This window comes from Rhinolophus sinicus, chromosome 4 (genome assembly GCF_057876585.1).
Source record: "Rhinolophus sinicus isolate RSI-liver-muscle chromosome 4, RSI-T2T, whole genome shotgun sequence".
NCBI classification, from domain to species: domain Eukaryota; kingdom Metazoa; phylum Chordata; class Mammalia; order Chiroptera; family Rhinolophidae; genus Rhinolophus; species Rhinolophus sinicus.
Genome location: NC_142504.1, coordinates 78,835,442 through 78,846,902, shown reverse-complemented (window position 1 = coordinate 78,846,902; position 11,461 = coordinate 78,835,442).

The window sequence follows — 11,461 nt, the reverse complement described above, 5'->3', positions numbered from 1 at the left end:
ATAACTATGTATGGTGTCAGATTGGTACTAGATTTGTTGGGGTGATAGATGGGAGGTGGTTGGGGGGTAGGGTGAAAAAGGTGAAGGGATTAAAAGTACAAATGGTAGTTACAAAATAGTCATGGGGATGCAAAGCATAGTCAATGATATGGTAACAACTGTATAGAGGTAGGTGGTACATATGTATAGACTAGTCAGGGGGATCACTTCTTAAATTATATAAATGTCTAACCATATGCTGTACATCTGAAATTACTATAAAATAATATTAAATGTCAACTGTAATTGATAAATTTAAAAAGAGAGGGCAAGGGGAAGAGGAATAAGAGGTCCAAATTTCCAGGTATAAAACAAATAAGTCATGGGGATGTAATGCACAGCATGGGGAATATAGTCAATAATATTGTGACAGCGTGGTACGGTGTCAGATGGTTGCTGGACTTATCATGCTGATCACTACTTTAGGTACATAAATGTTGAATAACTATGGTGTACACCTGAAACTAATATAATATTGTATGTTAGCTATATTTTAATTAAAATCTTTTTTAAAAAGAGAGTGGACTTGGGTTAGCTCTAAGGGTGTATTGCAAACACCATTTTATGACTACAGTACATAGACTTCGTCATCAGTAGATCGGTTCCATATCTATCTGATTATATGAGCAAAGCCAAATTTATTTTTTCCAATCCCATATAATAAAAGCCAAAAGGAAATTCAAATTATTGAAAATCAAAAACAAATGAAACCCCATTTTTTTCTCCAGTTATTTTTTCACCCTGGTTAGAACATTTAACTAAATTTGCAAACAAACAAGCCAAACAAAACAAAATCAATTAAAGTTAAAAATAATTTTTTAAATTGTCATATGCCAATGAAATTCTGTGACATTCCAGTTTTGGAAACAGTAGCATTCCTTTATCATTCCTATGTCGAGTGATGGCAAACGTGTGTGTCATAGACAACTCACAAAAACCTAGGGTTAGGAATGCCAAAGAAACCCCCAGAAAATAAACCAAGAAAGTTCAACAGGTGTATTCATGAGAGAATCAGAATATGGATCTATGCCAGTGGCTTATCCTGTTATCCAATCTATCACCAGATTCTAATTTTGCTTCCTAAATATTTTTCAAATCCATCTACATAGTTTCATCTGCATTGCGATTAGTCTAGTCCAAATTACTACCATCTCTTCATTACCATAATAGGACCTTAAATGCTTCCTATTATCCACTCATTTAATTTCAATCCACTTTCTGCTGAGCAACCAAAGTTATCTTCCTAAAAGACAAATCTGATGTGTCATTCTTCTGCTTAAAATCCTTCAGTTGTTTCATGTTGCTCTTTAAGACTTTATCAAGGTCTACAAGACCCTGCCTAAAGGACTCATTGTTTACATCTTCTGTTTCATCTCACAAAGTTCTTTCTCTAGCTCCATGCACTCCAGCTATACTGGCCCTTCATTTCCTCTAAACAAAATTCTCAATAAATTTATGGTTAACAAATGAATAGTAAGATAGGTCCTTCTACCAATGCAATTCTTCAGGTCCATTATTTTATTTGGGATTTTTTTCCCCACACTCATCAGCTGCAAGCCTTTGGACAATTTCCATCAGCTACTTCCACTGGAGCTTTCTTCCAGCTTTCTTTCTGCCTGCCACCTCACCTGACCACAGTTAGAAGAAAGCCAGTGCTACCCCAGGTGATCTAGGATCCTATTACCTTTTTTTAATTGTGGTGAAATATACATTAGATACATTAGATAAGATTTAATATCTTAATGGTACATTTTTAAGTATACCATTTGGTAGTGTTAAGTGTATTGACATTGTTGTGCAATCAATCTCCAGAAGTCTCTTCATCTTGCAAATCTGAAACTCATTACCAACAACTTCCACTTCTCCCCTCCTCTCAGCCCCTGGCAACTATTCTACTTTCTGTCTCTATGACTTTGTGTGTATGTGTGTAACTGGCTTATTTTACTTAGCATAATGATAATATCCTCAAGGTTTACCCATGTTGTAAAAAGTCAGAATTTCCTTCCCTTTTACAACTAAATAATATCCCTTTGTTTGTATATAACAAGTTTGATATATCCATTCATCTGCCGATGGACACTTAAGTTGCTTCTACCTTTGGCTATTGTGAATAATGCTGCTATGAACATAGAAGTACAAATCTCTTCAAGACCCTGCTTTCAATTCTTTTGGGTATGTCCCTAGAAGTGGAATTGCTTGGATCATATGGTAATTCATTATCTAATTTTTTTGAGGAGTCACCTATTGTTTTCCATAGTGGCCATACCATTTTACATTCCCACCAACAGTGCACAGGAGTTCCAATTTCTCCACAGCCTTGCCAACACTGTTATTTTTTTTGTGGTTTTTTTTTTCCATAGTAGCCATCACAATGGGTGTGAGGTGATGTCTCATTGTGGTTTTGATTTGCATTTCTGTAATGTTGAGCATCTCTTCATGTGCTTATTGTCCATTTGTATATCTTCTTTAGATAAATATCTATGCAAGTCCTTTACTCATTTTTAAATTAGCATTTCTTTATTGTTGAGTTTTAGGCATTCTCTATTAACCCCTTATCAGATAGTTTGCAAATATGTTCTCGCATTCCGTAAGTTGCCTTTTCACTCTGTTGATTGTGTCCTTTGATGGAAAGCATTTTTCATTTTGAAATAGTCTATTTTTTTTTAATTTATCTATTTTTACTTCCCTTGCCCGTGCTTTTGGTGCCATATCCAATGAGTCCTATTAGTTTTTAAATATTTTATTATGAAAATCAGAAAAAGATAAAGCAGAAAATGAGAAATACTGAGTTTAAAAGAAGAAAAAGTTCCCCAAAGAAGAGTCAACATTGATGCTTAATTAATCCATCTATGGTCCTATTTTTCTTCGAGCTGTATACTCTTTCTATTATCTTTTCCATGATTATTCATCAATGCAGACCCAGAGAAAAGCCCCGTGACTGAAAATCTACTTCCATAATCAGAGGGCAGGGAAAGACCAAAGAAAGAGGCACACCACTCCAGTCTGGGAATTCACAGAGTTTACCAAAAGAAACTTACGTATGAGGTGTATCTTGGGTGGCAAAACGATGAAGTGGATGTCCTCTACACCTCCGGGCAGGCACTAAAGAATTATATAGAACAGGGCAGGATGGATAGGGGTACTGGTGCTAAAACTGCCCAGATAAGGGGAAGTGTCTTACATGCTTGCCCAGGGCGGGGCAACAGCTGTTCCAGAATCAGCATGCCAGGAGGCATAGGGGAGCAGTCAAACAGTCTCTGAGGGGATTTATGGGAAGCAATCTCTGTTCTAGCCCAGATCTAGTTTGTGGGTCCTGCAGAAGTCCCATCATGAACAGTCTCTCCTCTAGAACGATACAATTTAAACATCTAGTTCAAATGCCTAGGCATTTTTCTTTGATATGTTCTAGAATTTTACCTCTGACAATTTGTTAATCCTGCTAACATCCCTTCTTTCAACTTTAAAATTAAATTACCTCTTGGCTTCAAGTGGTGCCACTATACTTGAGTCTGTAGTGGTGTTTTTTGTTGAAAGGAGAAAAGGCTCCTTTGGGACTTCTCATCACACCCTCCCACACATCCCACCAGCTGAGAATCACAGCTGTACACAAGCCAACATCCTTCCTGAATTCCACGGCTGGTTTCCTGACTCACTTTCCTGTTTGGACTCCAAAGAGCAACTGCATTTTGACTTGCAATCATCCAATAATGCTTATTTTGGTCATTTCCTTTTTCTTTCAAGGAAGTTTCTATGGGTTCTCTCCTCAGGAAATACAATTTTTCTGATGTCTGTCTCCTTTGTCCAATGTAATGTATCTGGATCAGCCCAGCCAGAACCAAAACATTACATCCAGGCTGACAGTATTCAGCAAGCAGCTACCTGAAGGGCACCGTGTAAATGAGTAAGACAGCAGAGCAACAGCAATGAAGGGGCCAGTGACATCTAAGTGGCAGTGAAATGGCTTCCCAATTAGGAAACCAGGTTTTACTTAAATGGCATCATCATCTACCCAATTGCCCAGCCCAGTACCTGAATGTCAATCTTAACTCCTCTCTTTCCCTCAGCCTACTCACATTCAATTGCCAAGTTGTCTCAATTTTACCTCCTAAATACATCTTAAATCCATCCACTTCCATCCATTCCCACTGTCAATAGCTCAATTCAGGCCATCATCATCTCTCACTTGGATTTTCTTCTGACACCCTTTTGTACAGTAAGGGAGGAAAAATAACTTTCCCTCTACACTTCTGAGTCCTTTGCTAAGACTCCCTGTAATAAAAAAATAAAAATAAAAAATAAAAAAACAAAGTAGAGAAAAACAAACAGAAGTATATTAACATGTATGCCTTATATCCACCTGAGAGATACCCAGAAAAATGAGTACAATTCCAGAGATAGCCCAAGCTACTACCTTCAATACCATCTTCAGTTAAAGACAAAAGAAAGATGTTGTGGTGAGGGAGTGGAAGGGGAGGCAATTCACAGAAAAGTGAGAAGAGGAAGGTTACCCTTTGCCTTATACCACATGAAAAAGTTGTATCTGATAATAGCTCTCTTCCTGGCACAGGAAGACACTTCCTGGCATGTAAGACACTTTCCCTTTCCAATGTAAATTTCATTTATAAATGTAGATTCCCCATACTAAAGGATAATCTCTGTTTTCAGAGCTTCTGCTATGTCTGCAGGTTCTTGAAAAAATCAGCTCAAAATAATCCTTAGGCCAAAGAGGCATATTTCAGGGTGGTATATTCAGCTACTCTTACCACTAAGCTCTTACTGATTACAGACTAATCTGATTTCCTTCTTTGACAATGAAAAATATACTAAACATCATTTATTGAGCTCTTACAGTGTGTGACACTTTAGACCAGTGACATTTCACCCATTATCTCATTTCACTCAACCCTCAAAAAATCCTACGAGGAAGGATTATTAGCCCCATTTTATAGATAAGGAAAATAAGGTTCAAAGAGTTAAGCAACTTGTCCAGAATGGTTTCCATGTCCAAGTCATGGAACCAAAATTGAAATACAACTCTGACTTCCAAATCTACTTCTCTCTGATTACAAACACACACATTTATGATTTATCTCTTGCCTGTCAAATGACATTTAAAATAATACAATTTGGTAATGAGTTTGATGTCCTTTATTCAAGGGAAAACAATCTGTGTATCAGGGAAAGTACAGGGCCTCACAGCAGTGGAGCACTCTGTGGGGGCAGAGCCCCAGAAAGTAGTTTACAGGCTCTCGGCCTCACGTGGGGGAGTGCTGGCTCGGGTAGTAGATGGCCGTCAACTGTGGCTGATTGGCCGTCAGCTGTAGCCAGTTAGCCAATTAGCCGCCAATATAACTGCTGCGGCTACGGAGAAGAGAGAAAAAAGAGAAAGAATGGGGCTAGCAAGAAGATGGTGGCTGGGCTGGCAAGCGTGGATGGTGGTTTGCGGAAAGTGTGGATCCAGCCTCCAGTGAGAGTATAGTGCCGCCAGAGAGAATATAGTGGTATGACTCCCCTACCTATGGCTCCGTGGGTGTTCCTTTTTGGCTTCACCATATCCTGCGTTCTTGTATGGGGAGCGGGAGCAGAGACCCCGCAGGCCTCCCTGCACGACAAATGGCGCAGCGAGCAGGGTATGGTGCCAGCCAAAGCTCTCCAAAGAGTGGTGGAGCAGTTTGTGTGTATGAACACTCAGTCTGAGGAAGACCAGGAGGAGCAGCTGCCGGAGAGCTGGACCCCCGTGGAGGGGTGGGAGGACGTGGACGGTTCTCCCACCAGCACAGGAAAAGCCATGCAGCTGCTGGAGAGATGGAGCCCCGTGGAGAGGTGGAAAGATGTGGACGGTTCCCCAACCAGCACAGGCCGGAGAAAGCGAAGGTCGTTGCAGCCCTGTGGGCCGGGAGGTTCCTGCTCAGGCAGCCCGGATGCAGGACTTACAGTCCCAGGAGGTAACGCTTGCTGAGTCCTCCGTGGGAGATGAGGGTGAGGTCAAGGTCGTCCCTCACCCCCAGGATAGCCCTGGTGAATGACTATGGACTATGGGGAATTGCCTTCCATCCCTAATTTAATGGACCGCTTGACTGTTTGTTTGGGAACTGTTGTTAGTGGAACTGGGGGATATTTGCTTTTGTCTCTTGACTGGCCGCCATTGAGAATATGTAAGCACCTTGATTGTGAGTCGCTGTTGTTCCAGCAGGGTACCCTGAGAGGCACAGAGAGAGTGGCAGTGCCCTGAGAGCCCTGGCTGAGTCCAGGAAGTCTGGCTGAGCCCTGAGAGCCCTGGCTGAGTCCAGGAAGTGTGGCTGTGCCCACAGAGAGTGGCAGTGCCCTGAGAACCCTGGCTGTGTCCGGGAAGACAGGTGGTACCCTAAGAAGTCCAGGAAGTCTGGCCATGCCCAGAAGTACTGGTGGTGCCCTGAGAAACCCTGACTGTGCCCAGAGAGCCTGGCTATGTCCAGGATATTGCATTCACCCCAGGCTCCTCGCACAGGGCCCCTCGCGGAAGACGCTTGTCGCGTAGATTGTGAGGCGAGAGCCTGTAGGGGTGGAGTGTGGGGGCGGAGCCCCAGAAAGTAGTTTACAGGCTCTCGGCCTCACATAGAAAGGTGTTGGCTCAGGTAGTAAATGGCCAACTGTGATTGCATGGCCATCAGCTGTGGCTAGTTGGCCGTCAGCTGTAACCAGTGAGCCATTGGCCACTAATATAACTGCTGTGGCTACGCTAGCAGAGAGAAGGAGGAGAGAAAAAGAATAGGGGCTAGCAAGAAGATGGTGGCTGGGCTGGCAAGCGTGGATGGCGGTTTGAGGACAGTGTGGATCCAGCCTCCAGTGAGAGTATAGTGCCGCCAGAGAGAATATAGTGGTATGACTCCCCTACCTATGGCTCCGTGGGTGTTCCTTTTGGCCTCACCATATCCTGCGTTCTTGTATGGGGAGCGGGAGCAGAGACCCCGCAGGCCTCCCTGCATGACAAATGGCGCAGCGAGCAGGGTCTCCCGCATGACAGTTGTTAGAAGAAGCAAGGTAGAAACAGGGCACGATTAGCTAGGAGGTCAGGGATTTTCTTAGAAGGCTAACAGGTCCTATTTTCTAGAGTAAAGTAAGCTAGTTAAAGCTGAGTTGGAGGATTGTGATTGGTGTAAGCAGGTTTCCTTAACAGATGTTTCCCATAAGTGCAGGTTGACTTAGCTTTAGGTTTGTGATGTGGCCTGGGCCTGGGACAGCCTCCATTTTGTGGGTCCTGATACACAAATTAACTACATCATGCCCCTAAACAGTACACAGCTCAAAACAGGGATAAATGGAAAAAACCTCTTCCCTAGGCTCAGAAACCAAAATTCTATGTGCTAGCATTACACTTTTTAACTTGCCTCTCTCTTTCTACCTGGTCTTTACCCCCTTAAGGATGGGGGCTGGTTGCCAGGGGAACCAAACAGGTGATTAGAAGATTGAAACTTTCATTCCCACCTGACCTCAGGAAAGGAGAGGGAAAGGACTGCAGGGTGACTCAATCACCAATAGCCAAAGATTTAATCAATTGTGCTTATGTGATGAAGCTTTTATAAAAACCCAAAAGGATGGAGTTTGGAGAGCTTCCAGGTTGGTGAACATATGAACAGGGAGGCTGGCATGCCCAAAGAGAGCATAGGAGCTCCATGCCTCTTCCCACATACTTTGCCCTATGCATCTCTTCCATCAGGCTGTTTCCTGTTACAATAAACCAGTGATCTAGAAAATAAAATGTTTCCCTGAGTTCTGTCAGTCACTGTAGCAAATCAATCAACTGGAGGGGGTCGTGGGAACTTCTGGTCTATAGCCGGTTGGTCTGAAGTACAGGTGATGACCTGGACTTGCCATTGGCATCTGAAGTGGGGGCAGGGGTATTCTTGTAGGACTGAGCCCTTCACTGTGAGATCTAATGCTCTCTCCACGTAAACAGCATCAGAACTGAATTGAATTATAGGACACCAAGCTGTTTGCGCAGAAGTTACTTGACCTGAGGAAAACTACACATCTGTGTCAGAAGTGACATATTCTGTTAGTAGAGTTTTGAGAATAGAGGAGACACACAGGAAGAGTGTTTCTCTTTACACATATTTACTCAGTTGAAAAAAATCAAAAGAATATTTCATGACACATGAAAATTATATGAAATTCAAATTTCTGTATCCAGTTTATTGGCACACATTCATGCTATTATGAGTGTACTATTATCTATGACTGCTTTCACACTACAATAATTGAGTAGCGGTGACAGAGATGGCTCACACAGCGTAAAATATATAGTATTTGGCTGTTTACAGAAAAAAGTTTGCCAAGCCTTGCAAATATTCTCCTTGACTAGATTCAGAGTTCTCTATTGCATCTCTGTAACTAAGCAGACTTTCAGTATCAGTCCCTGACCTGGTTAGTTCTTTATAAGCTTTTCAAAAGTGAAATTAGTTTGCCCACGCTTACAAGGCTTGCAAAAAGCAGACAGAATTCAAACCTGACAGATTCCAGAGACCCAGTTCTAAGCTACTATGCTTTATTGCCTCCCTAGGGGGAGCCTAACAACTTAGTAACCTCAATGTCAACTTAAAATTCTAGGTACTGTTAAAATCCTCAGAAATAGCTTATCTCAAATAAGAGGTATCGGTATAGGACAGTTCTCCCTTAAAGAGTGAGGAAAAGATAATATTTACTTAATGACTTTATTGGATGCAAGTCACATACAAAGCACCATGGAAAGCATCTCATTTAACCCCCATAATCTCCCAGAGAGGCAGGAATCATAATCCACATTATTACAAATTAGGAAACTAAGAGCAAAAAATATTTTCTGATAAATTCACAGACTTAATATACCAATGGGGTGATGATGAAGTGCTGGAAATTACAGACTAGGTGCTCAGATATACAAAATTGTATCCTTATTTCCCTGTGTCTGAATCAAAATCAAAGTTGATAACAAGCCTCCATATTTCCATTCCTGGGTGAGAAAGAAATATGTCATTACAAGATTACTCAGTCACTTCAGGTACAAAATGTGGTAACCAAAGGTGTTCAATTTCATTAGTCATCAGGGAAATGCAAATAAAAACCAGGAAGTGATGCCACTATACACCACACAGCACAATTAAAATGAGTCAGATAATACCAAATATGGATGTGCAGCCACCAGAACTCATTCACTACTGGTGAGAATTGATGTAACTAGTTTAGAAAACTGCTTGGCAGTATGAGTGATGGGTGCTGCAGCTCCAAAGAAGTGATTGTTAAGTTTTAAGGAATGTTGTGAGCCTGTTGATTTCACAGGTGACATGTGAGCACCTTTCCATGTCAGGCCGAGAGCCTGGAAATTGCACTCCTGGCTCTGTCCCCAAAGGCAGTATACACTAAGCTCCACACATACAGAGGGTGCCAAAAAATGTATACAGATTTTAAGAAAGGAAAACCCTGTATTAATTGTAATACTCAATATACACCGATAACAAAAGATGAATACAAGTCACGTTTGACTTTTGCAATTACAAGAGGTGCTCAAAGTGGTTAGTTACCATCAGCGTCCAGACACTTCCGATTAATGGTGAACTACTGCTTGAACATAGATAACATTTCTTAAAATGTGTATACATTTTTTGGCACCCCCGGTATACATCCTAAGACTCAATAAATCCATTTCTAGGTATGTACACTTAGGAGATGTGTACAACTGAGTATGTTGACCAAAAGCCATGTACAAAAACGTTCATAGTAGCGCTAAATAGCCTTAAACTGGAAACCCAAATATCCATAAATAGAATTTATGAATTGTCATGTTCATTTAGTGGAGTATTTATGCAATCATAAGAACTGCCACATGCAACAAACCAGATGAATCCCACAAAGTGTTGCAACAAAAGACCAAACAAGGATATATACTGTGTGATTGAACTTATGTAAGTCAAAACAGACCAAATTAACTCTAGTGTGAAAAATAAGAGAAGTGATTACTTTAGGGGGAGAGCAGCTAATGACTGGATGAGACACAAGCACTGTACAATGCTGGTACTGTCCTCTTTTTCAATCTAAGTGCTGGTTATTGAACTGTTTGTGAAAATTCATGAATAAAAGGTTCGATTTAAAAATTAGTCACTTCCATAATTGGACATCTATGTGCAAAAAACAAGAACTTCAAACTAAATCTCTCATACCTTATACAAAAATTAACTGAAAATGGGTAACAAATCTAAAAGAAATACATAAAACTAAAACTTTGTAAAAAGAGAACAGACAAAAATCTTCATGACCTGGGGATAGGCTGAGTCCTTAAACATTACACTAAAAACATGATCCACAAAATAAGATAAATTACATTCCAACAAAATTAAATACTTTTACTCTGAAAAATAATGAAAAGACAAGCTACAAACTGAGACATACCTAACCAAGAATTTGCATCCCGAATGCATTTCTCGGTTTTGATAATACTGTAGTTATTACCTATGTTGTCTTACATGCAGTTTGTTTCAGCTCTTATGTTTAGGACTTGGATCCATTTTAATTTTGGTATATGGTGACAGATCACAGTCTAGTTTCATTCTTTTGCACGTGGCTTTCCAATTCTCCCAGCACCATTTATTGAAGAGGCTGTCTTTTCTCCATTGTATGTTTTTGGCTTGTCGAAAATTATGTCCATATCTGGGCTTATTTCTGGGTTTTCAATTCTATTCCATTGGTCTGTGTATCTGTTTTTCTGCCAATACCATACTGTTTTATTGTTACAACCAAAGTGTCCTTCAATAGATGAATGGATAAAGAATATGTGGTAAATATACACAATGGAATACTACTCTGCCATAAAAGATGAAATAGTGCCATTTATGACAACATGGATGGATCTTGAGATTATTATGCTAAGCAAAATAACTCAGACAGAAAATGTAGAGAACCATATGACGTCACTGATATGTGGGATATAAAACTGAAAACAAAGGAACAAGACAAATGAAGAAACAAAAACTCATAGACACAGACAATAGTTTAGTGGTTACCAGAGGGTAAAGGGGGAAGACGGTGGTAGATGAGGGTAAAAGGCTAAATATATGGTGATGGAAGAACTGACTCTAGGTGAACACACATGATATATAGATGATGCATTACAGAATTGCACACTTGAAACCTATGTAACTTTACTAACAGTTGTCATCCCAATAAACTTTAATTTAAAAAGTTTGTAACAGAAAAAAAAATACTGTAGTTATGTAAGCTGTTACCATTAGAAAAAGCTGAGTATTTTTATAACTTTTTGTGAGTCTATAATTCAAAACAAAAAAAGGTAAATTAAAAAAAAAAGTTATTGCTACTCTTATCTACCAGACTTCCTCTTTTCCACATCTTTGATTGGTATTCTAAGTATATTCTAACACGATGCTAATGGAGGTATAACTGATAAGCTTTTCCA